Consider the following 24056-nt stretch of genomic DNA (forward strand, 5'->3'; position numbering starts at 1 on the left):
CCTCCCCTTGACAGTTTCTACACCCCCTTGCCGCCATCTTGGGATCAGAAGTCCCACCCTTAACCCCTGCCATTTGCCACCAGAAGTCCCTCCCCTTGCCCCACCCCCAATATTGCTTTTGGGGGTGGGGTTGCCATCTTAGAAGCAGAAAAAAACAAATCATACATAAAGTCAAACACCTACTATAATGTTTTCTAATTTTATTACAAAAAATATTTTTGCCATGATTTGTGTTTGCATCATGTATATAGAGGTGATTGCATAATAACTCAAAACAATTCTTAGTTTTGTATATTGTGTGGTACTTGTATATGGCAGGAGTGGGGGGTGTATGGTGCGTGTGTTGGGGGGGTAGTAAGATGTGGGGGAGGGGTTTGTATATATGTGGAGGGTCCTGGGGGCAAGGTGTGGGTATGAGGGAAGTTGGGGGGGATGTGAGGACTGTCCTCCACATTCCCCCCATGGCGCAGGTGCCTGGTGGGGCATGGCTCTGGCCAGTGCTGCACATCAGGGTGAAAGGCACAGCCTCCCTTGGGCCCTCTGTATCACCGATGCTGCCTGACACTCAGGCACAGACCCTACACTTGCAGAGCAGGGAGGGAAGCCCCGCATGGTGGAACCAGGTGCCTTCCCTGCCGGGGCTGTGCAACACAGGAGAGCAGTCCTGCCGGGGCTGTGGTGCAGGGCAGGGAAGACCCAGGTGCCTTCCACTGGGGGGCAGGGAAAGCAGGCAGCTCCAGTCCAGGGGGCTTCTCTCCTGTGCTATGAAGCCCTGGCAGGGAAGGCACCTGGCTTCACCATGTGGGGCTTCCCTCCCTGCTCTGTGAGTAGCAGGGGCTGCACCTGAGTAGCAGGGAGCACTGTCGATACAGACAGCCCAGGAGAAGCTATGCCCTGAAATGCAGCACTAGCCAGAGCCACACCCCGCCAGGCACCTGTGCCCTGAACGCCCCGCCTGCTGCTGCTGCTGGCACTGCCACCGCCCATCGGGGCTGCACGCTATGGGAGAGTCATGAGGGATGCCCACACCCCCTACCCGCTCTCACAACTACACACTGCCCACCCGAGCTCTGGGCTGCCACCATGCCCCTCCTCCCCCCAGCACTGGCTCTGCACTGCTGCCAGTCCCAAGCTCCATGCTCCCTCCCAGCTGCAGCCCTGCCCCTGCCGCTTCCTTACCTGCTGCCTGGAGCCAGCAGGAGACCAAGGTAGTGAAGCAGGTCCCTGGTGACTGCAGTAGCAGCAGTCCTACCTAGAAGCTACAGCTGGCCGGGCAGGCCCCTTCCAGCCATGAGGGTGGGAGCGAGGCAATAGGGTATGTTTGGGAAGCGGGTGTACAGTGGGCGCCTCGCTTCCACCTTATGCGGGAGTTGGGGAGCCTCTACGGGCCAGGTGAACATGCTCAGTGGGCCGGATCCAGCCTGTGGGCTGTATTTTGCCTGCAGCTGGTATAACCCCTAGGCAGCATAGCTCAAAGAGTTAACCAGAGTGGTCACTCCTGCAGGGACAGTTACACTGTGGGCTGGAAACAGGGGCCAAGTACAGACAGTCAAAAAGCCGGAGGCTAAATTAATTCAGTCTTTAGAGGTTAAACTAAGTTGCAGAGATTAAATTGAAACAGAAGTTAACAGACATTTACCCTTTGCTTCAGGAAATGCAGCCACATGCCTGCAGTGGCTCAGGCCAGATGCCAGGGGGAGCTACAGCATGGATCGCTGGCATGTAGCCAGCATGGGCTGTATGTTTGCTTCCCCTTCCTGCTACCCCTGAGGTCTCTGGGATTTGCAGTCCAACAGCAGGACTCTTCAGGGTTGCTGATCACTTTCTCTTCCTGCTTCTAGGTGCCTCTGGGATTTGGAGTCTACAATCTCAGCCAGCAGCAAGTTTGAGCAGAGGAAGGGGTGTTTAACCCCCCAACCTGGCCCCAGCCAAGGTTTGCCAGGGGGCTGCCCCCACAGACTGGGCTGCATCCCCAGCTGGGCTTGCCCGCCCACCCCATCCCCCTATTAGCCAGCCCTCACTGCTCCAGCTAGGGAGCAGAGGGGCAGGGGCAGCCCTGCTCTCTGGAGCAGACAGCCCAGTTCAGCCCATCCCAGGGCTTCAAAGCATGCTGTGATGCTGGAGGACTGTGATTTAACTTGAACCAGGATGGGGTCTGGGACAGAAGTTTCATAAACTGGTTTGCCCAAAAGGTTAAGTCTGATACTACATTCAACCAGGTTTATCTTAAACCAGTTTCAGCCATTTTAAAACTGGTTTACATACCCTGAGCTTCTGTTCTGCTACAGGTGTAAACCAGTTTCTGATCACTTAAACCGGTTTATGTGTAACTCCTGTCCCTAGCCTGGAAGACTGTTTAGACCAGTCCAGGTAACTTCACGTCCTAGCCATGCAGCCATCATGCTGGCCAAACTGTACTGGGGGAGGTCCTACCTTGCTTAGGGAAGTAGTTTAAACTCCACTGAAAAGAGCAGAGGTCCCAGCTTGTAGGACTCAGAGCTGAGGGTGGACATGCAAAAGCTATGCTGGCAGAAGATAAGTTCTACCCGTAGGACTCTGTAGTGCAAGGTGGGCCTTTCCCACTCTTTCAGCCCCTTCCTGTGCCTGACTCCACCCAGGCAGGATTTCTGCTTCGGTCCAGCCACTGCAGAGCTCTCCAGACCATCAATCACACTGGGCCCCCATTTCATTCTTGTAAGGTAAAGCAGCATTTGACAGTGGGTTCCTCCAAATTGTCATATCAAGGAGACAAGATTTCTGCTGAGGCACATGCTCCTGGGGCTCCTCTTTTGCTCTCAGTGAGGGAGGTGCAGACAGGAGTCTGCATGTCCACAATAGCTGGGTTTGGTCTCTGTCACGGGCTGTCACAAGCACTGCACTGCCAAGAGCATTCCAGAGTCGTGAGTCAGATTCCTCCCCTCTCACTCCCCCCCCCCCGCAAATCACAAGATTAAAAAAAAAAAACAACATAGGAAATAAAGTACGATGGAGGGAGTCTTTGTTGTTTTGCAGCTTACTGATACCCAAGGGAGAAGCCGCCCATTCACGTGCAAGAGGGAATGTGTCAAGGTCAAATTCAGCCCTCCACATGCACAAATACCATGTCCCTGGTGCCTGCACGCAGAGGATTTCATTCCCCTCCCCAAGCCTCAGGGGGTTGAGACCTGCCATTCTGCCCGTCTCCATACCCTTTTCCACCTAAGCAGGACAGGCTGCCCAGCTCACCTCTTCACTCCATGTGCCCCCACAGTCTCTTCTACTACAGCAACTACTATATTCACACTTTTCCAATTTCTCTGTTTCCCCTCAATGGGCACATCTACATGAGCTGCTTACTGCACATTGACCTAATGCACAGTACAGCATCACAGCACAACCCATGTTAATAGCCTACTGAGCCATGTTATTAGGCTAATGCGCAGTCAGTATCAAATTAACCATGTGCCAGCGCTAATGTGCAGGAACTAAATACTGTGCATTTAGTTAGTACTTTCTTAAGGAACGCACATTAATGAACGTATAGACATATCTGATTTCCTATCCTTCACCTCAGCCGTATCACACCTCTGCTATCCCTCTTGGCCTCAGCCCTGCCCTCATATCCACCCAAATCTCCCAGTTTGCCTCCTGCCTTCCCCCCATATTCTTTTGCCTGTAGCTCCAATGTAGACAGGGCACAGGAATTTTTTTAAAAGAGGTGTAGCAGTGCAGCTCCACACTGTTGTGCAATTTAACTCGACACACCCTCTAACCTACTGAGAAAATTGGCTGGATATTATGCTAGGGCAGGCCAAAGTATTTTGCCTCTCCAAAGTACCTCCTGAACTCTGTTGAGCACAAGATTTTTCTCCACACTCAGGTTTTAACCCAGTAATGCTGATATGTGCTGTTACACAGCTGCCAAACCCCAACCCAAAATGGCAGAGTATCAGCAATCAGTGACGAGATCCTTTACTGCTCTCTCATATACAGAGAACATGCCAGAGGTATGCCCAGCACTTACAGAAAAAACAAATTTCCATGCAGGCAGAGATAGGATCCATCTTTCTAAGCTTACTTCTGAAAGCGCCTTGCCCTTTGGCAGGCACCAAGACTAGAGGGATTCCTCTCCCCACCCAACTTTTTCCCTCCACAGATCATATTTGCATGTGCAACAGCATACAGCTTTTCACACAAATTTGCAACTTGTGCAGCAGTTGCTCTGGGTGCTTACATGTAGGAAATTCAGAGCCAAGGCCAGGTCTTTGAGCATATTTTTAAGACCTTTGACCAATAGGACATTGGATGCCATGGTCTCCCTGCTTTACCTGTGGCAGTTTAGGGTCTTAAGCCTTGTGTTGGGTCAAGGGTGACTGTGTACTTTTTGGTAAGAGGTTAGACAATGGATTTGTACAGGATGGTTTGAATAGAGATGATCCCACCTCAGGCAGGGGGTTAAGCTAGATGATCTCTGGTGGTCCCTTTCAGCCCTACTTCTCTGACCCTATGACTTGTGGAAACCTGGCCCTCTGCATTTGAAGTGTGTCCTGGGAGGCCTCTGGAAGGCTCTGCTGCAGAGACCTGAACTGAAAGTAGTACATGGAAAGCAGGATTCAGAAGAATGCACCATTATGCCAAGGTCCTGGCATTTACCAGGAAACTGCAGCTCTAAGATACAGGCTATCCTATGGCCACATACGTATGTTCAGCATTCATTGTGATGATATCCTCGTCAGCCATAACAGGTGGCTGCCTATTTTTCTGACAGGCCTGAATTTGGTTATCTAGGTTAGCGATGGTGCTCTCAGGTCCTTTCTTACCTTGTATTCCACCTTCCTTCCCAAATGACAGCTAAGAGGAATATTCTCCATAATAGGGGATGGTCAACGCTCTCTTCTACTTCACTTCTTTGGAATGGTCATGGGCTCACCTATTTATAGAGTATCTCTGTACTGCAGAGACTGCAGGTTGCTTAGACAGATGGGCAATCAGCATTAAACTAGCTTGTTCACCTGTCTCTAGCAGTATGGCCGTGGTAGCACAGAGTTCAGCACAAACTGCAAAACTCCAAGAAAATGGATAGATACCTGGGGGACTGGTTCCAGCAGCACTGTAGGCTCTGACTCTAGCAGCACCCAAGGTAGCATAAAGCTGGCTTAGGCGGGCCTACACAAGCTGCAGTTCTTGCAGCGTAGACATAACCCTAGTGTACGTCCCACATGTACATCCCAGCTCAGCCACTTTAGCTTTCTAAAGGTCTGCCAATCCAAGGTCTCTTTCTAAGAGTTCCTCTTGGGGGCTTGGTGAGTGAACTTCACTGCAGTGTTTGCATACTGGAGTCATGACTCAAGTCTGCAAGTTTGCATGGGAGCAATACTTCATGTGAACCCATAAACCCAGTCTTCATCTCCACAACAGTTCTTACTACAAGTCTCAATCTGCATTTGATAGATGTGGTCAGCAAGAACACTAGGAGATCAGCTACGCCCAATAGGTTTTTTTGTCCCAGCAGTAGACCATACAGATTTTTTTCCACCTCACCTACTGCAATAGCAAAAGAGCTACTTGTTCGTCAGCCCTTGTAATCTTAAGTGCAGTCAGTGACGACCTAGACATACAACACATTTGCATGGATGTAAAAAAGGAGCAGGCAGATGACAAAGTTCTACCCCATTTTAAATATGTTAGATTCTGATATAGCAAAAAAACCCAGCAGCAAATACACTATTGCTGGTACATGTTAAAACAGTAAAGTTCTCATGTGTCCTTCATTAATTGCACAGTAGCCATCTACTAATGCAAACAAGCTATTATCTGCCTCTCCATGATCACTTAGGGACAAGGTGCTGTATTAGTTCCTACTGTGCTTGCACAACTGTACATCTGTGTACTTCTGGTGCCTGTGCAAAAATTGATGACAAAAATGGTAAATGTTAATTTTGGGGTACCATGTTTTATATCCAGTCCCAGATTTTCTGAATCTGTTGGGTTTCTTATTGTTTTTCATTTTCATCCATGTTGAGTCTCCTGTTTTTCAACACAGGATCTGGAAGCAAGTCAAGCGTCACACACACAGAGATCTGTAACAAAATGACACCCAGCTCTTTTGTGGCACTTCCATGATTTGCTCTCAAAGCTCTTGACAAAATTATGTGTCTCAACAGTTAAGTAACAGCCTCCACCTTAGAAATAAGATATCTGCAAGACTGCACACTATCTCTTCACCTAAAACCGATGATAGTGCCCAGGTCTCCAGTGCAGCAGATCCATTAGCCAGTGAGCTAAAACTGACTCCCAGAGTGAATATTCCAGAGCTGTGGATTTGTCTGTCCCATAAGTAACACTCCTCTCTCAAAGCAAGGTGTAAAACTCAAAAGCCCTGACTTTCAGCATTTTGATTCAAATACTCAGGTAACTCATAGGCAAAACATGTCATGCCCCCCTTTAAGTGCCTGCTTCATGCACAGGTTAATATATGTTTCGTAGGCAGCTATAATGTGGATTAAGAAGTAAAAACATTCAAATGATTCATGCATCGTATAAGGCTTCTCAGAGTTGCACGTGACTGCCTTTGTTTTCCCTGTTTTGCTTTACTTTTTTTTCCTTTTTTTTTAAATAAAGCTTTCTTTGGTTCCTGCAATGAAAGAAACCAAAATCCCAACCAGCTGTTCCCACTTAAACAGGTTACAATCTGCCAGTTGGGCATGATGCAACAAACTTAAGAGGACAAGTCACACACCAACAATATGTCACACATTCTAATGGTGTGGGTCACACACAGGCAGACCTCAAGAGCGAGATGCTTCCCTAGAGTACCTCTCACCTAGCTTTATTTTGCTGAAAAGAAGAACCTCTCATACTTCCTGCCACTTTGAAAAAAATAAAATAAAAATTATAAAAACAGCTATGGAGGACGACACAGACCAGGCCTTGGTGTGCTCTCCCACCTTTCCCTTTACCATGCGTTTCAGCGATACGGATGCCCCCATGTCACTCAGCTTCTTCTGAAACATATTACCCACAGAAGCAGTGTTCTCAAGAGCCCAGGAGCAAAAGTTTTTCATGGGTCCAGGGAGATCTGCACCCTTTGGGTGCTACTGCTACTACCTTTCTCACATCTTTTCAGATAGAAATGGGATATGTATTTCAAGAGTTAGGAATAGGTTTGTTGGAAAGATAATGTGCTGAGCCAGTAAAGAGAGGGTTTCCACCACAAACAGGTAGATGCAGGATTAATTTTGCTGAGGATGCAATGTGACATTCTTTTACCCATGAAGTTTACTTCTGCACCCCTAGAACACAGTAAGAAAGGCAGAGCGCCAGTGGATAATGTCTTGGCTGCTGCCACATGGCACAAAGGAATGTCCCCTCAAAGCATACACTGCCTACTTGCTCTCACTCCACGGGCCTCCTTTCCAGTAGTTGGGGGTCATATAGCTGCCTTAGAGCAGGGTTGACCAAGAACTAGCCCACAGGCTGGGGAGCTCTTGTCATCTAGTCCATGGTCAAGAAATTTGGTAGTTTGGGGAGTGGTGGCTGTGGAGAAATCCCCCTCTCCCTCCCACTCACCTGGGACAAACCAGGTGACCCCTGTATTTCCTGGGTTTCTTTGTGGTACTGGCTGGTCAGTCAGGTGACCTAAACAGGTAAATTCCTGGGGGTGGGATTCCTCTGGTGGGCATATTGAAAAGCCACAAGCAATGCACCTCCAGGCTCCAGCTTGGATGATTCTCTGTGCTGACCTGGAAGTCTAGAAATACATATAGGCAGTTGCACTAAATAGGATCATTGAATCCAATATTGGCAAAGGCTCAAATTACTTTTGTTTGCTCAAAGTGTATTTCTGTCTTCCTTGTACTACCGCCCCCACCTCACCCCCATCAATAGACGTATCAAGTTACAGTGTGCCTGGCTGTGATACTGAGAAAGGGGAGAAGTAGGCCTTTTGCATCCTTTGCTTGACTAGCGAAGTTGAGCTAGGCTTTTAATTTTCCTTTAGTACCTGTGGTTATCTTTGGATACTTCAGGCTATAAGCACCCCGGAATCCCACAGTGGGTTAAGCATCCACAAGGTCTACAAGGTCTGTGTACCCTGGAGCCCTAACAATGACCAGACCCCGGGTGGTGGCAGTGATTACCCCAGGCTTGCGGCTATGCTCCCAGGAGGTTGGCTGGACATATGTGTCCCAGGGGAGGCACTTGAAGGTTGGTTTTTGGTTGGGCACAGTAAGGCAGCTGGCTCAGCGCAGGAGTGTCCCCTTCTGCTGTGGATCCAGGAATCATAGCAATTAATTTAGCCAACACCAAATTCCAGCTGCACAGCCCAGATGAAAACTGTGCTATAGATCCAGCCTGTGGACCAGCCCCATGCCACTCATCCAGCCTGCAGAGCCAGAGAAGTTGGATGTCACTGCCTTAGAGGAACCCAGAGTTACTTCTAGGCTTAGGTGCATCTTCTGGCACCTCTCAGGTCCACTGTAAGGAGAGTACATTGCCATATTTCTGGGATATGGCAAGCATGGAGTGTTAGTAAATGGATTGGGAAATCTTCACAGCAGCACTGCTTGGTGTGGCATAGAGACAGCGTAGATATAGGCACTGAAGTACTTTGAACTTCATGAATAATATTGGGACAGTTTTTGGATTACCCAGTGGAATAAAAACTTTGGAACTAGACTTGTCCTTCTTCCTCCTTGAAGCGAGGAAACCAGTTTTTTAAGTAACAGACTAGCTGAACTAGCCAGAAAGGCATTTATCTACAGAAAGGGAAATGATTGAGGGGGCATAAGTAAAAACTGACATAACAAGTGAAAGTATTAAGACACACTAAGACAATAAATGTATTAAGTGCACATACATACACCAAGCCTATGTACCTCACTAAAAAACAGGCCAAATTGGAAACATTCTTGTCAGAGAAAAAAGAATCCAACTGAGCTGACATTAGACTGTAATGTAGAAAATGGAGGGGAAGAATCCAGTAACCTGAATGCTAAAATATCACAAGATATTATAACTTATTTAGTAAAAACAGGTGGTACAAAAGGGAGTGGAGACATCTAACATTGATGGAACCATGACCTGGCTCAACAGAAAGTCTGCGTTACCAATGGATGGATGTTCTCAGTAATAAAGGATAAGCTGGGGTAAGACAAGTTGTTCCCTATAGACCAGTTAACCCAAGAAGAAACAATTCATCCAGTATTTTAAAGCTTCCACATGCAGAGCACAGAATGAACAACTGTATCATAATGGAGGAATTCAGTTTGGGGTTGCATGATAGAGCACTAGAGTTTCTTTATGCTCATTTTCTAATGCAGAAAAAGTGTGTGTCCAATATAGAAGGATGCAATATCAAACTCCATTTTGACAGATGCCGAACACAGAATTTGACTTAAAACAAACCCTTTGTTCTGTATTTGTATGGTGTCCAGCACAGGGCTCTTTCTAGTCCATGACTCAGGTCATAGGCATTACAGCAATATAAGTTAATCATCATCAATGAACTAAAATACAGCATGCAGAAGTGATTATTCAGGAATCCCAGGGTATGGGCCATGTTCTGCAGGATATCAGACTGGATGATCTGGGCGTCCCGTGTGCAACTGACTCCAACCTAATTTATTAGTTATGTGCAAACTGAATAATGCATGCACTTGGAACTCTGATGAAACCAATTTTCCAGAGCCAAAAATAAATCATAAGTAAAAAATTATTATGGGCAAAAATGTAAACAGAACATAAATTGAGAGTTATTTAAAAAATAGTTAACTAGCAGCTGCCCTGAAATTTGCAATTACTTGGTTGCAAAACAATGCTACTATAATTTTAAAAAGCCCACGGGTGGAGGGGGGACAGAGGACCAAAGAAAAGTAGCAATTTTAAAAAATCCACCATTTTATATCATCTATGAAGTACACTAGCAAATGTGTTAAGGCCTCTTGCTATCAATCCAAACCTTGCTCTGGACTGCTGTCAAAGACTATCTTCAAACAACCCGGTGCAAATAACTCCCAAAGCCAGACCAGCCAGATGTGAAACTATTCACAGCACACCACTGTGTACTGGTAGCTACAGAATCAGGCCTGTCTTAACCATGTTAGCCTTAGTGGGCCTTCTAGGTTGAGTTGAGTTGACTTCTGCTGATGGTCCATCTTAACTGCAGACACTGAACAGAAAAAGATGGTCAGTACCAACTCAAGGGAGAACCCAATGCCCAATAGGTATAATGACAAAAAAGGTGTAATACAAATTTCACTGTAATATAGGATCATATGAAAGTAGGGCGGAAAGAGACTACATGATGTCAGCCTTCTGCTCAAGCTTGGATCATCCCCGACCAAACCATCCCAATCGTGTCCTGTCTAACCTGCACGCAAGAATTTCCAGGGATGGAGATTTCACGACCTCTCTAGGTAGCCTGTTCCAATGCCCAACCACCTTCGTAGTCAGAAAGTTCATCCTAATCTCCAACCTAAACTTCTGCTGTAGTCTGAGGCCATGGCTCCAAGCCTTTCCCTTCCAGCCACAGGGAATAGTCTATCTCCATCCTCTCTATGTACTTGTCCTTCAAGTATTTGAAGATGTTTATCAAATCTACCCCACCCGCAATCTTCTCTTTTTTAGACTAAATAACTATACTTCTTTCAACCTTTCCTCATAAATCAGGCTTCCCATGCCTCTAATAATTTTTATTGCTCACCACTGGACATTTTCCAGTTGGTCCACAGCTTTCTCATATATTAGGAGGAAATACTTGGAATAGGAATATATTGAGGGAGGGGGGAAGGACTTCTAATGGAAGAAAGAAGTCCATTCCTAGAGGAAAGTGATGAGATTGCAAGCCTACTAGTGCAGTAGTGTGTTTGAATGTTTGTAAGGGTGCTCCTTTTCATACTACAGTACATTTAGATTAGAACATTAACATGATCTTGAATTTATACAGTGCTTATTCAATGCATTAAAGCCTTTTCACTAGATCTCCAATGGTTATTAATGGGAAATCACCATTGAAATGGAGCAATTTCTAGTGCGTTCTTACTCTAATGTTATTTTTTCAATGATCTAGGATCAAATATAAATTCTCTCTGCTGACAAAGTTCTCAGAGAACAGAAACCGGTGGGGTTGAGTGTTAAAATGCAATGTGGACAGGTCAGAGACGCAGAGTGCCTTGGATCACTCGGTAAGCAGGGTGTAATGAAAACCACATATTTGAATACAGCTGAAAGCAAGGTTATCCCTCTAGGGAACAAAGAAAATAGCTCCTACTTCCCAGACAGGAGACTGTAGCTTGGAAAACAATGACTCTGGAAAGCATGTGGGCCTCCTGGTGAATAATGGACTGAACGTGATCTCCCAGCACAATATTGTGGCTAAGAGGTCAAATGCTGTTCCTGGAAGTATAACCAGGAGGGGGGCTGAGAAGCTACAGTGAGGCAGGACAGCGTTTTTGGTGGCCAAACTTCCTAAAAGGATGTTAACGAACAGGGAAGGGCTCTGAAGAGCTATAAGAATGACTTGAGGTCTGGAGAATTTGCTTCACAGAGACAGACTCAAGTTGAGGTTTAGCCTGAGCAAGTCAGCTGCCAAAATCCCATGGAAATTCCCTGGGAATTTGAGTGCTTTTTTTTTTTAGAAGGAAGGAGGAGGTGGGGAAATCATTCTCAGTCAGTTTAAAGGAAAGTCAAGAGTGGATTTGATATCCATCAATAACTACCTTCCTGAAAGAAGAGATTTCTGACAGCAGTGACTGTGAGGGATGGGAACTGCTCTGTAACAGTCTATGAATACTACATGATGACCTAACTATTGGCCTATGAATAGCACTGGTTTCATTTATTAATGGATACAGGGAGCTGGAAGGGAAGAATAACTTAGGCCTCTTTGCAAAACACGAGGCACAAAATGCTGTGACTGGAAAAAGCCAGAGACCCAGAAAAATCAAGAGTGATTTAAAATGGGATGGGAAGAAATGTAGGGGTAAGAGCAATAGAGATGTTATGGCAAATAGAGGCAACAGCCAGGTATCTCTTCAGAGAAGCAAGGCAGCACTCCCTCCTGCAAGGTAAAGATGCTCGGCTGCACTCTGGGACTTCACCAACTGCTGGCAGCAAACCCTTAGCTTGGTGCACAGAATGGGGAGGAAGCAACATGTGAAAGGGACATATATACCAGGAAGGAAGAAAAATGTGGCAATGTCAGATGGATAAAAGGAGCAGGCATCTAGGATAGTATATGGGAGGATGCTTTACCTACCATTCTAAACCGGCAGCCAATTTCCAGATCAGCTTTCCCAAGTAAAAGCTGTGCTCCTTTTCTCTCTCAAACATATTTGCCTTGTTGTAGACACCAATTCCATGTTTGCAAGAGGAGAAATATTGCTAGGTAAGGGCCCCTCAAGGAAAAGTAGTTTTCCAGGTGGGGACTCAGGCAGGTGGGCTCGGTTCATTTCAAGAGGAAACCTTCAAATATTTGAACTCAGCACTTTTGCTGCTGGCACTACCTGGCAGAAGGTCAACACAATGCCCTTACATCAGGATAAAGTGCCTCTTCCTAAGAATTATTCTCTAGCTCACCTAGAGGTGATGGGGCGGCCTGTGCTGGTTGAGCAGTCTCTGCCGGCCTTGGACTGAATAAGATTCTGGACGCCTGAGGAGCAGTCAGGACGTCTCCATGTGTACGCTGCTTGTTTTGTCTTGTTATTAACACAGGGCATTGCTGTGAGTGGGGACAGGCTCTTCCACCTCTGCCCCAAGACGAGAACAGCTCCACACAGGGACGGAGCCGCGGGAAGCCCAGCACCTGTACTGTTGAGGAGTGACAGCCGCATGCCCCTGGCAGATCTCTCAAATGGATGCGCCCACTTCAGTTCATTCTCTTTTCCTGTCCAGTTGTGCCACATTCACAGAGGCAAAATGGCAGTCACAGTCTGATAGGAAAGGGCAAGGAGGGGAGGGAAATCTTTTTCTTAGCAGACTAGATACACTCCAAGGAGCAGAGCAGGAACCTCAGAAGGGAAAAATGCAGGCACTGACAGGCATGACGGGCCGGGGAAGGAGAAAGTAGTGTTGCTTTTGTATTAACAAGGGAGGCGGTGTTGAAAGAACTGGAGGTGACCCTAAGCCACTAGGCTCAACATGGGCTGGGAACTCCATTCCCTTCTTCCTCTGCCATCTTCCAGCCCCCTCCAGCCTACCCACATAAGCAGCAGTGTTTGGCTCCTGAGCTAGTAGCCCAAAGCCCCCCCCACCCCCAACAATAAGCACCAGGTTCTTCCATGGGGAAGGAAGCAGCTGGTCTTTCCATGGCTGCTTATGGAAAATTGCTAGTCTGCGTTTAAAGGAATGGCCTTGAGCAGAAATAAGCCATATTCAGATTGGGCAGGGTCCCAGACCCATGCTGTTCCCATCCAAAACTCCCATGCTGCAGGCCAGAGGCAGCCTCACTAGGACTCCAAAATATGAATCTCTGGTGGTGGAAGGAGGAGACACTGCAGAGGTCCCATGCAGTCTAGGTTTCTTTTCAACCCCTTGCTCTCCTGTGCAGTGTCCCGTCTAGTTCTCATGTTGCTCAGGGAAGTAGGTGAGAAAGTGCTGAGCAGCCCCTCCTGGCTTCCCAGCCATCTGAGGTTCAAATGCCTGGACCCACATAGAGCCTGGAAAGCCTGCAAGGTCACCAAAGGAGGGAGGGATCAAAAGGGAGGTTGATATTTCTGTTCTGACATCTCCTTGCAGTCTTAAAAAGAGCAAGCAGCTTCCTGCATGCTACAAACCAAGCCAAGTACACAGCTCAGGGGGAGGTGATGGATCACCTAGGGCAGTGGGGGCCAACCCTTTTGGTATATTAAAGCCTGTGCCCTCCTTGAGTGCCATTTTGATCCTCTTCCCCTGCCCAATCTGCTGCTCTGATGTCTGCTTCCTGTCCTGTGGTCCCTGCCCTATCTGCTGCTTTGCTTATTGTTCCCTGCCCTATCTGGTAGAAACCGTCCCCCTTCCTGATTTTCCATATGCCACACACAAAGTCCCCATGGCACTTATGGCACTTGTGTCACATGTTGGTCACCCCGACCGAGGTCACGAACATCACAGAGACAAATCCTAGTGGTCCCTACGTGGAATTTAGACCTCCGAATTGAATGGCAGAGCTGCCATCAATAGGCCAGGAGTTTGTCCTTTGTCCTCCATGCTCAGACACTTAGGTAATAGGGCTGGATGTATACAGGGAAGACCCCAGATCAGGGGGGCAAATTCTTTACTGGGGAAAGCCTTGCCTGAGAAGACTACAAATCCCAGCATGCAGCTTTGTGGGGACATTGCATGCTGGGATTTGTAGTCTTTTTTAAATGCCTAAAATTGTCCATGTTAAAGATTAGCTTGGCTGCAATCTGCTCCATTTTATGTTAATACAAAGAGCTTCTTGGGTTCCCAGCCTGCAGCTAACCCAGCCCTCAGCGGGGGGCCCTATTTGGCAGGATTCGCCATCACGCAGGAAGACAGAAATGGCACAACCCTCTTTGAGCAGCAAACCCTCAAGCAATTCCTCTTGTCCTCCCAAGAGGAGAGCCATCCAAAGGCAAAAGTCAACTCAGCCCCACAGCCAAATCCAAGTCCAGAGGCCATAAGCCCTTTGCTTCAATGAGGAGCCATGTCTGATAAGAGATGATCACAAAATACTGTCACTAGAGACCTCTTAAAAACCACTTCCAGGTGTCTGCAGCACTGTTTCCCATCCATGTTAGGCCTGCACCACGCATGGCTCTGACACTGTTGCTACTGACCCCACACATCTGGCCAGTAAGCTTCCTGTGCCAGCCCCGCAATGAAAATGCCCACTTCAGGTTTGGCCTCTAATGACAGACAGTCCCCTGGGAGCTGGGCCACCCTCCCCAGCTTGGAGTCCGCAGGTATTTAAGGCTGGACCTGCCAGCAGAAATGCACACTGCAGCCAAGAGTAGAAACACTAACAAAAAAAATGCTGGCTTGTCACGAGGGTCTAAGGAAAAAAAAAAAGCAAGTGGGGAGGAGAGACAGAGGGAGAGCGCGAGGGAGGGGACAACATTTCATAATCATGAACAGACCCCACTCGGCAGGCGCCCTGATATTGTTGTCGTTACAGCTGCTTTTATAACCCACACCAGCCGTGGAAAGAAGAGAACTGTCTTTGTGAGACTTGCCCCGGTTCAGAAATCCCCGGTGGACCAAGTTCCCCCATCCTCCATCCATCATCAGGATCTGCAATCAGCCAGTCTTGCCTGCCATGCAAACAACTCTTTTACAAAAATCTTAACTTATTTTCCAGCCACTGTGGAGTTCAGTATCATGTCTTCAGTTTACCTCCGTACCGTTACTTTTTGCCTTACATTAAAATATTTTGGTCCCAATAAGGATCTGCCTGCAAAAAGCATAATAAAGTTTCCCGCTTTCCCCTCCCGCCTTGCAGTCTGGCATCCAACGAGGCAAAGGAAGGCTTCGGAAGTGTACGTTTTCAAAAGTAACACATAAAAAGAAGTTGCTTACCTGACTGATGAACCAGAGGGGGAAGAGGAAAGACCAGAGATGTAATTCACTGTGCAAAAAGAAACTAAATAAACTCCTTTCCCCTTCCCTTGATGAAGAAGCCGGGCTGAGAGGAAACTTCTACAGGCTGATGCAAGATGCCTTTGCGAGCGATTTAGCATTCTGAGGATTCCTGGGATATAGCCAGAAATCCCACAATCCAACATATTGCACATTTGGTTTCAATTAGGGAGTGGAGGGACAGGGGGGAGAAGGGAGGGGGGAAGAAGTCAGTTACCAATCAAAGCTGTTTTCTCTTTGGAGGCTATTTTCCTTGACCCAGGGGAATGCGCGCAAAGTTATAATTTACAGCAAAACCCATTCATAGCAAGGGCAAAAAAATTCTATAACGAGTGAGTGATCTTAAAGATGTAGGCAGATTTTTTCCCCAGAGGGATAGATGCATTTTATTTTTTTATTTTACTTCACAATGAGAGGTTGTTATCCAAATAGTTCAGTAATGTCCAGGTAGTTAATGAAGAAGATTTGGGGGGAGGGGGGACACAAAAAGGGGACCAATTGGATGGGGATGCCTTACAAGTATCCTACAGACGCAGACTTTCTGGGGTTAGGCACATCTTGCATGCTCAGTTTTACAAAGGAGAAGGAAGGAGAGAAGAAAGGAAGGAGGAAACTGGGAAACATCTGGTTTGGGATGGGCCCTTGCTTCAGCAGAAGGAAGTCACATGGATAAGGCATTGCAATGTTTACCCGATAGCATTTATGCAATGTTTTGAAGGCACGAGATGGAGGAAAAGCTAGAGGGGGTCACCAAGGGTGCACAGGGCATTTCAGAACAGATACAAGAATGAACAATGGACCTTTCTCAGAGAGCCCTCTGGGGCTCAGCCTTAGCTACCCTGGGAAGCAGCAGGGACAAGCGGGGTGGCTTCTGTACATCACCTAGGAGTGGGCACTTAGGAAGAGGACAGGAAGTTCTCAGGGTATCTTTCCAGATTTCCAGGAGACAGTATGAGGAAAAGAGGTGACAGCCTACTGATTTTTCATCCCAGAGATAGCAGCTCAACAGCAGGCATAAGACATACACTTTCCACAGAGCCTGGAGCTCAGATTTTGAGGAACATCTCCTCTCTCTAGTCCCTTCCCTCAGAGGGTGCCCTCCTGCTCTCCTCCATCGATGTTGGTGCATGGGAAACACCGGGCCACAGCTAGGCTTCCTGGATTGGTGCTCACAGTGGCTGCTGTGGCTCTTAGGCCAGCAGAGGACAAAACAGGAGCAGCTTGACCCGTGAAAGCCCTCACCAGGAGACACTAAAGCAGGAAGGAATTGCACGGAGCCAATGCTGGTTTGTCTCATGCAATGCCAATGTAGAGAGGGCAAGAGACCCCAGCTGCAGGAAAAGGGGGGTTGTACAAAGGCTGCACAGGTTGACCACAAGAGTCCTTTGCTATTACATACTCTATGCTCCAAAAGGGAAGAGCAAAGAATTGTACCCAATAATCCCTGCAACCATCCCCAGACTCAAACTGTGCAGAATCTTTCATTAAAAATATATATATATATTTTAATAAATATGGCCATTTTCATGTAATAATGTATCAATTTTGACAAATTCACACAGAAAACTTAGGAAACTGCAATACAAAATTGCAAACTCTTCAAAAGGAAATGTAAAATTTTGTCTGCATATAATTTTTTTTTGCAGTAACATCATGACATACCAATAGTGTAAATTAGGCATGCCTTTTACTACTGACAGTTCATAAATGACATGATACAATTTTTAATGTTATGCTTAAAATAAATGGAGGGCAATGTCAAGCTGGCACCTGGGAACACATCGTTTCATTACAACTAGCAGGAGACACATTAGTCTAGAAAAGATAAGACCTTTAAAATCCATGCTAAGTAGCTGCTGCACTTACTGATTTTAAGCACAAATTAAATCCTTCCAGTATTACGATATATCACTAACAGTACTGGCATGCACTGCCAATAATAGCACATCAGACTAAATACAGAAATGGTTGCTACAAAGAAGATGGCAATCGGTGGTGGGTACATGACTGCCTGATGGTCCTGAGTTGTGGAATCTCCATCCTCAGAAGTATTTAAGTGCAGGTTAGACAAATATTTGTCTGGGGTGGTTTATACAGGGATGATCCTGCCTTGAGTACTGGGTTGGTTAAATGACCTCATAAGGTCCCTTCTAGCCCCATTTTCCTTTGAATCTATGTTCATAATCTAAAACTGAAAAAAATAATACAAATACAAGATGAAGTTCTGAAATCCCAAATGGATGTTTTGAAACCATGTAACACAGGTTATCCAGAACCAGTTTCACAGGAAATTTAAAAGAAATATTAGAACAGAAGCAAAAATTCAAGCGTCAAAGAGAAAAAAAAAACCTTCATTTTTCATTTCATGGTGAATTTTTATCTTTTACATATAACTTGACAGAGAGAGAGAGAAATATTTAAATATGTATTTATTTAAATTATTTAAATTTGACAAATCAGGAAGGAAGAGAGACATCCCTAGGAACACATTCCAGCGCTTATTCACATTTATCGTTCAAAATCTGCCCCTTACTAATAATTTGACTTCACTCAACTTCAACTTTTAGGCATTTTACTTGTTATGCCTCTGTCTGCTAGACTGAAGAGCCCTCTGCTCTCAGAAATCTTTTCCTATAGTGGTTACAGACTGTGGCCAAGTGACCTCTTATCATATGTGAAGCAGTAATTGGATAATAAGCCTCAAACACCCTAGTAAATCACCTTTCACATGCCACTCAAACACTGAGCTCAGACAGGAGACTTCGAAGAGTCCTGCTCCACCAATCTTCTCATCCTACAGCTGTGTGCTTCTGGTTGGGTCATTTTTGTGGTTGGAATCCAGGAAACTCTGGATCTAAAAACCATGAATTGCTACAGAGAGAAGTAAAAACACTGTCTGCTCTCTTGGAGATGAGAGCAAACTGAATCTGTCTAGAGATGAGTCAATTCTGTCCACTAGAGGGCAACAAAAAGCCAAGACTGTTTACGTCAAGGCAAGACTTCTCAAGAAGTGTTGGTATCTTGCTACCACAATAGTTGGTAGCATTAACAAAAAGGAACTAGACTTATTTCTAGTAAAACTCTAGAAAGGAGTTTTACTAGAAACTCTTCTGCAAGGAAGAACTTTGAGCAGGAAGACTTACAAATGATGTGACAACTTTAAAAAAAGAAAGTTACAGATAGATATGATCATACAATGTCTCATAGTAATTAGCACTGCAGCAAACTGAGGAAAAAGCACAGATTAGTTTGCAATATGAACAACCAGTGATAGAAATGTCTACATTTGCATCAAGTTAGTAATTGAATAAATTATTCCAGATCATTGGCTTCAAGATTCAGGATAGGAAATTTAGGTTGGAGATTAGGAGGAACTTTCTGACAATGAAGGTGGTCAAGCATTGGGACAGGCAAACTACAGAACCTGTAGACTGTTTCTTGGAAGCAGTCTTCAGTTCATGGTAGATTTCTGGCTGTGGCTGGTCTGTCACTCTCTATCATCGGTCCATGAACATTTGCATTTGCTCTGCAACCTCCATCTCTTGGCTATTCCTGCACAAGTTAGCCTAGTCTCCCTAGGAGTCGCCTCACACCTGCAGGATACCAGTCTGCACCCTTCCTCCAATTAACAATTGGCTGGATCTGCTTCAGGCTTACAGCCCATCCAGCATTCATTAGTCTTCTTCCTCAGACCTCCTGTAATACAGCAGTGAACTGATGTCTTTTTTCCTAGTATTTAAGAATGGGAGAAGCCATGGGGGAACCCCAAACCAATGCAAGTCCATCAGGCTGGCTGTGCAGACCAAGACCTTGGCTAGCTGTGCAGTCATAGCATGCAGGGTATAGTTGACTATAGCACAGCCCTAGTAATTCCCTGGGCCCCTTCCATAGCTGTTCTCACAGCTTGCATCTCTCTTTCAGTCTTAGTGCCACACCAAGTCACTTCTCTGGATTTCTCCTTTCCATCTGTAGCCTCCCAGAATTCATGGAGTCTCTGCCATATCTTCCTTGAAGGACCCAGAGCTCAGGGTTACTCCTCATCTGCCTGCTGGAGGGTTCTTTACACCTACTCCTGAAGCATCTGGTACAGGCCACTCTCACTGGCAGGTACCTGCTAGATGGACCTCAGGTCTTATTTGATCCTGAGCTGCTCAGGTATTGGCTGTGGCCTACAGGAGTTCTGTTTCCTCCTGGCAAAAATGAATGCAGCTGCTTCTACCTGATGGGACCTTGGAAAGTCAGCTATGTCTTTAACCCCTCTACCATGGGTTACTATATAGATACAGGCAGCTTGGCAGCAAAGCTAATACTCAGTGTACCTGCCTGGTTTTGAAGCATGCTCTCCCATAGGGAGCAAGACACCAGACTATGGACAGCCCTGGCTGTCAAGAAGGTTCCAGGCAGGTTCAAAATGTTATTAATTGTAGCTGGTTTGGGACTGGTTATCTGACAGCTCTCCTTGCCGTACAGGCAGTGCCGTAGGAGGTGGTCACTGGTCTCTGCTTCTTTTTGGCAGGTCTCCCTGGGGCAATTGGGTTGAAACCCTTGTCCTTCCCTGTACCTCCATGCCATCACTGGGAGTACTCAGCATGCTATTAACCAACTCAAGTCCCTGTGGTCCTTGCAGAAGATCCAGTTCCAGATAGCTTGGCAGTCCTCACTGGGGATCGTCTCCATGGTTGATAGCCTGTTTCTGTCTCTGACTGCCTTCTGTATCTTTTTGTGGTTGGACATAGTCACTGGTCTTCTTGAGGGAGTGCCAGGAGTCAGGTTGATGACAAGGATGGCGGCAATGTATAGACACCTGACTGAGCAGCAGGGGTCCCAGACAATGCGGTTTGACCAGTTTGTGTCCTGACGGGAGCACCCTGTGGCAATGCAGGAACTGCCTGTTATACAGGCATGCCGGGCTCAAGGAAATGGACAGTGTTAAAATGTTTCTGAGTGAACTCCGGTCCTACCACCAGAAATTGGTGAGCAAGGACAGATAAGCAGCAGCCAACTTCTTCTGGAAAAGCAACACCTGGTACAGTTTGTTCCAAGACCCCCCAGGAGGGGAAGTGGACAGGGAGAACAAAGAGGACATAGATGCAGCTGGACCTGGAGACAGCGAGAAGGACTACAACAGGCTCAGCAGCAGCAAAAGTAACATCAACAGCAACAAGGACAGTGAATGAACTGACAATGTAAATCCCACATCTGGGCTTGGACTAAGGGACTGTGTTTGGGTTAGGAGAGGGTGGGTGCACAGGGGAGTGGGTGCACGTATTGTAATAGGAATCACGGGCTTCTTAATGCAGTTTAAGATGTGTGATGGAAAATTTATGATAGAGGGTGTGTGTGTGTGTGTGTGTGTATATATATAACTCTCCCTATATAGAAATATATTTTTAAGAAAACAAAATCTGACAGCTCTCCTTCTTCACTGTACTGTGCCACTGCAAACAAGATCCGTGAAGAATGAAAGCTGTTTCCTCTTTAATTCTTAACGTAGGGCAATAACACCATGCTGGCTCTTCTTTTAACTTTCTCCGGCATCCATGGTTTGAATGAGAGGGTCGGCCTCAATCACTGATGGAAGTGGATAAGCAAGTTTGAATTTTCTAGGGCACCCTGCGAAAGAAATACAAGGTCTGTCATGTTTATTTTAAAAAGAGCTATGTCACTAAGCTTTGTCCAGTGTTTAATGGTTTCTTCTGATCCCCTTTTTGAAGTGCAAGGAAATGATGTGTAGGATCCCTTGCTATGTGCAGGTGGGAGGAACCTGTGATATCTTCAGTAGCTAAGAGCTAAAAAGTTTCTTTTCAACGTGCCAAGAGAGAGCTGAGTTTTGTAGACAGTACTGATAACAGAAGGTGGAAAAGCAGCACAAGGGAGCTTCATTTGATGCAACACTACTGAAAACATAAGGCATATTTGTAGCATAGGAGTTAACAGAGACAGAGGGTTGAGGCTGAGTCTGCTTACTATTACCCCCAGGCAGCAACTCTGATCCTCTCTGTAGGGGCTCCAGTCTGGTCCTTTACCACCTGTACAGGACACTCATGTAGAGAGAAGCAGGGTGCCTAGGGTGAGTGCAGTTTTATGGTAAAAAAAAAAAAATAAACCTACAATCAAATGTTAGGTACAGACAGACATCCCTCTTCTCAGCCCAGCCCTTTTGTCCAGTCCATGTGGCCACCCCTGTTCTGGAAAACCCCCTTTGTCTGCCCTTGGGGATTACTGGACAGGTTGTACAGTGCCCTTCAGTAGTGCAGCGAGCCCTGAACAAGATGAGATTGGTCCACTCTCTGCCACCGTGAGAAACAGGATACTGGGCTAGATGGAAATAGTCTGACCCACTATGGCAATTCTTAGGTTCCTGTGTGTGTCGAGCACAGGTCTTCAGAGCAGTGCTGAGGGAAGGATTCCCTCTCGGCTCTCATCATCTTCCTCAACACATGGCCTCACCTGTGACTGTGGGAGAAGACAAGGGGTTTAAGGGCACATGGCCCCACCTAGAAACTCTTCCCCATTCCTTCAAACCCAGCAAAAGCCCAGGCCAACATGGCTCTGTTCTGCAGGGCTCCCAGCATGGTGCCTGGAAGGGAGAAATGGGGCTAGTTCTGTACCACTGTAGTGTCCAAAGGCCCTTCCCTCCAGCAAGGACTGGACATGGCTGTAAAGATCCTTGTTACGTTGCTGGCTTTTGGCCTGTAATTTAGTTGCGTTTCCGTGCATGACTCAACATTTGTCTGGAAACCAGATGAGTTGGGAGTTTGGTGAAAGAGAGAGAGAGAGTGTGCGTGTGGAGGGGGGCTAGTTTAAAAGAGGTTGCAAGTGCAGTCTGGGAGACTTCTATGTTGGTTACCTGTGTTTGCATCTCTGTCCATATCTGAGCAACCATATGGGTGTACGGGGGCAGACGGAGGGAGACGCCCCATTGTGAGAAACCCTCCAAAGTTCTCAGCAGCTCTCCAGTGCTCCCACGTAGAAAAAAATATCTGTCTGCCAACAAATAGTTCCTTGTTTCCTCCCAAACATTCAGATTTCCCCACAGAAATTACAATGGCCAGAGAGTGAAGATAGCCCATACTAGTGACAGCTCTGCCAAGCTGCAGGGAGAAGGGTATGTTTTTCTCTCCCATAGGACATGCACAGTCCATGCTTCCAGCTCTGCAATCTTAAGCTTCAGCCGCCTTGCCTCTGTGCACGCAGCAAAGCTATTTTAGGTCATTTGCGGGGGTGTTCTCAGCTTATTAGTTATATTCTTTCTTTCTCTTTGCCACCTGCTTAGTATGGGTTTCTGGTAACTGGGACATCAGGCTCTGCTAGCATAAGGACACAGAAAAAGTCCCAATGATAAAGTTAAACATGTCTGCAAATTATGCATTATTCCCACACTAGGTTTTTTTTCTTCTGTCACATATAAAGCCAGGTATGAAATACAGGAGGAGAGGAGAGGATGGGAATGCAGGTTTCATCAGCATGGCTCTGCTGTTTTCTGGATAAGTCACTCCGTGACTTCAACTGGACTGGCCAACTGGAAGCCCCGTGAATGACTCATGGACAAACATGCGGACATGCCTTGCACACACGTACACATATGTACACACAAATTTCTACATATACATGCACGTGGAAGTGCACAGACACTCAAATGTACACACATGCAGATATGCACAAACATACAAGTACATGCACTAGCCTGAACAACTGCACATAACTATGAATGCACATGTACACCCACCCACATGTGAATAGCAGGCTGGTGTGTTTTCAGCTCTGCATCTGGAATAGGAGGAAATGGCAGTTACCAATTCAGTCCTGGTTAAAAAAAATTCCCGCACCCACTGCATAGCTGATCCTACACAAACACACCAAAATACATCACTTGTCTGTGTCAGTGTTTAACGCAGCAGCCAAGACATTCTCCTGAAGCAACCTAACAGTGGGCCCACAGCACCCAACCCTATCCACAGGTGAGTATGTCTTCTATTTCCTCATCCAGTTTGTCAGTGCCCTGCCAGTAAAACCTCCCTCATCCTGAGACCTTCCAAATAAACACTGAAGTTATATAGAGCGAACACACCCAGCCAGAGACAAACAGGCCCTGGCCTGACCCATACCATCCAGTCAGTCTATAATGCTGGAGGGTTGGCAGCAGGGGTGCTCCTCTCCATAGACACTGCTTCCATGGTGCAGCATGACCCAGGCGCCCCAGCTTTTCTGGGCAGCATTAGTACATTGTGTGTGCCCCTTCACATGGGTGGTAGAGAGGGAGTCCCTGGGGCCAACCCAGCAAACAGTAGGGCTAGGGAGGAAGAGGCACTGATGGCAATGAACCCCTTTATCTGGATGTGGGGTTTCCTTTCCACCCTGCTATCGGGCTGATTGCTTCAATCTTGGCTGCTAGATTACCCTCCACCTCTCCCTCATCATAACATCCCCTGCCCTTCACTCCCAAGCTACTAACACACCCTTTCCCAAGCTCCCTTCACCCTGTCCCAGCAGGTAAGTAA

The 24056-nt window shown here is 46.6% G+C and overlaps 1 protein-coding gene across 2 annotated transcripts in view; it reads right to left on the minus strand.

The window, feature by feature from the left end:
- The window catches only part of DDR2 (discoidin domain receptor tyrosine kinase 2), an 86788-nt gene extending 71118 nt beyond the window's left edge, over nt 1–15670 (minus strand). For both annotated transcript variants that reach the window (XR_016442199.1, XM_090046386.1), the window contains exon 1: nt 15496–15670. The gene's annotated coding sequence lies outside the window, so the exon portion shown is untranslated. The remainder of the gene's footprint in view (nt 1–15495) is intronic.
- Between the last annotated feature and the right edge of the window lie 8386 nt (nt 15671–24056).

Source organism: Crocodylus siamensis, chromosome 5, assembly GCF_052110815.1.
Source record: "Crocodylus siamensis isolate JL-2025a chromosome 5, ASM5211081v1, whole genome shotgun sequence".
Classification (NCBI taxonomy): Eukaryota; Metazoa; Chordata; order Crocodylia; family Crocodylidae; genus Crocodylus; species Crocodylus siamensis.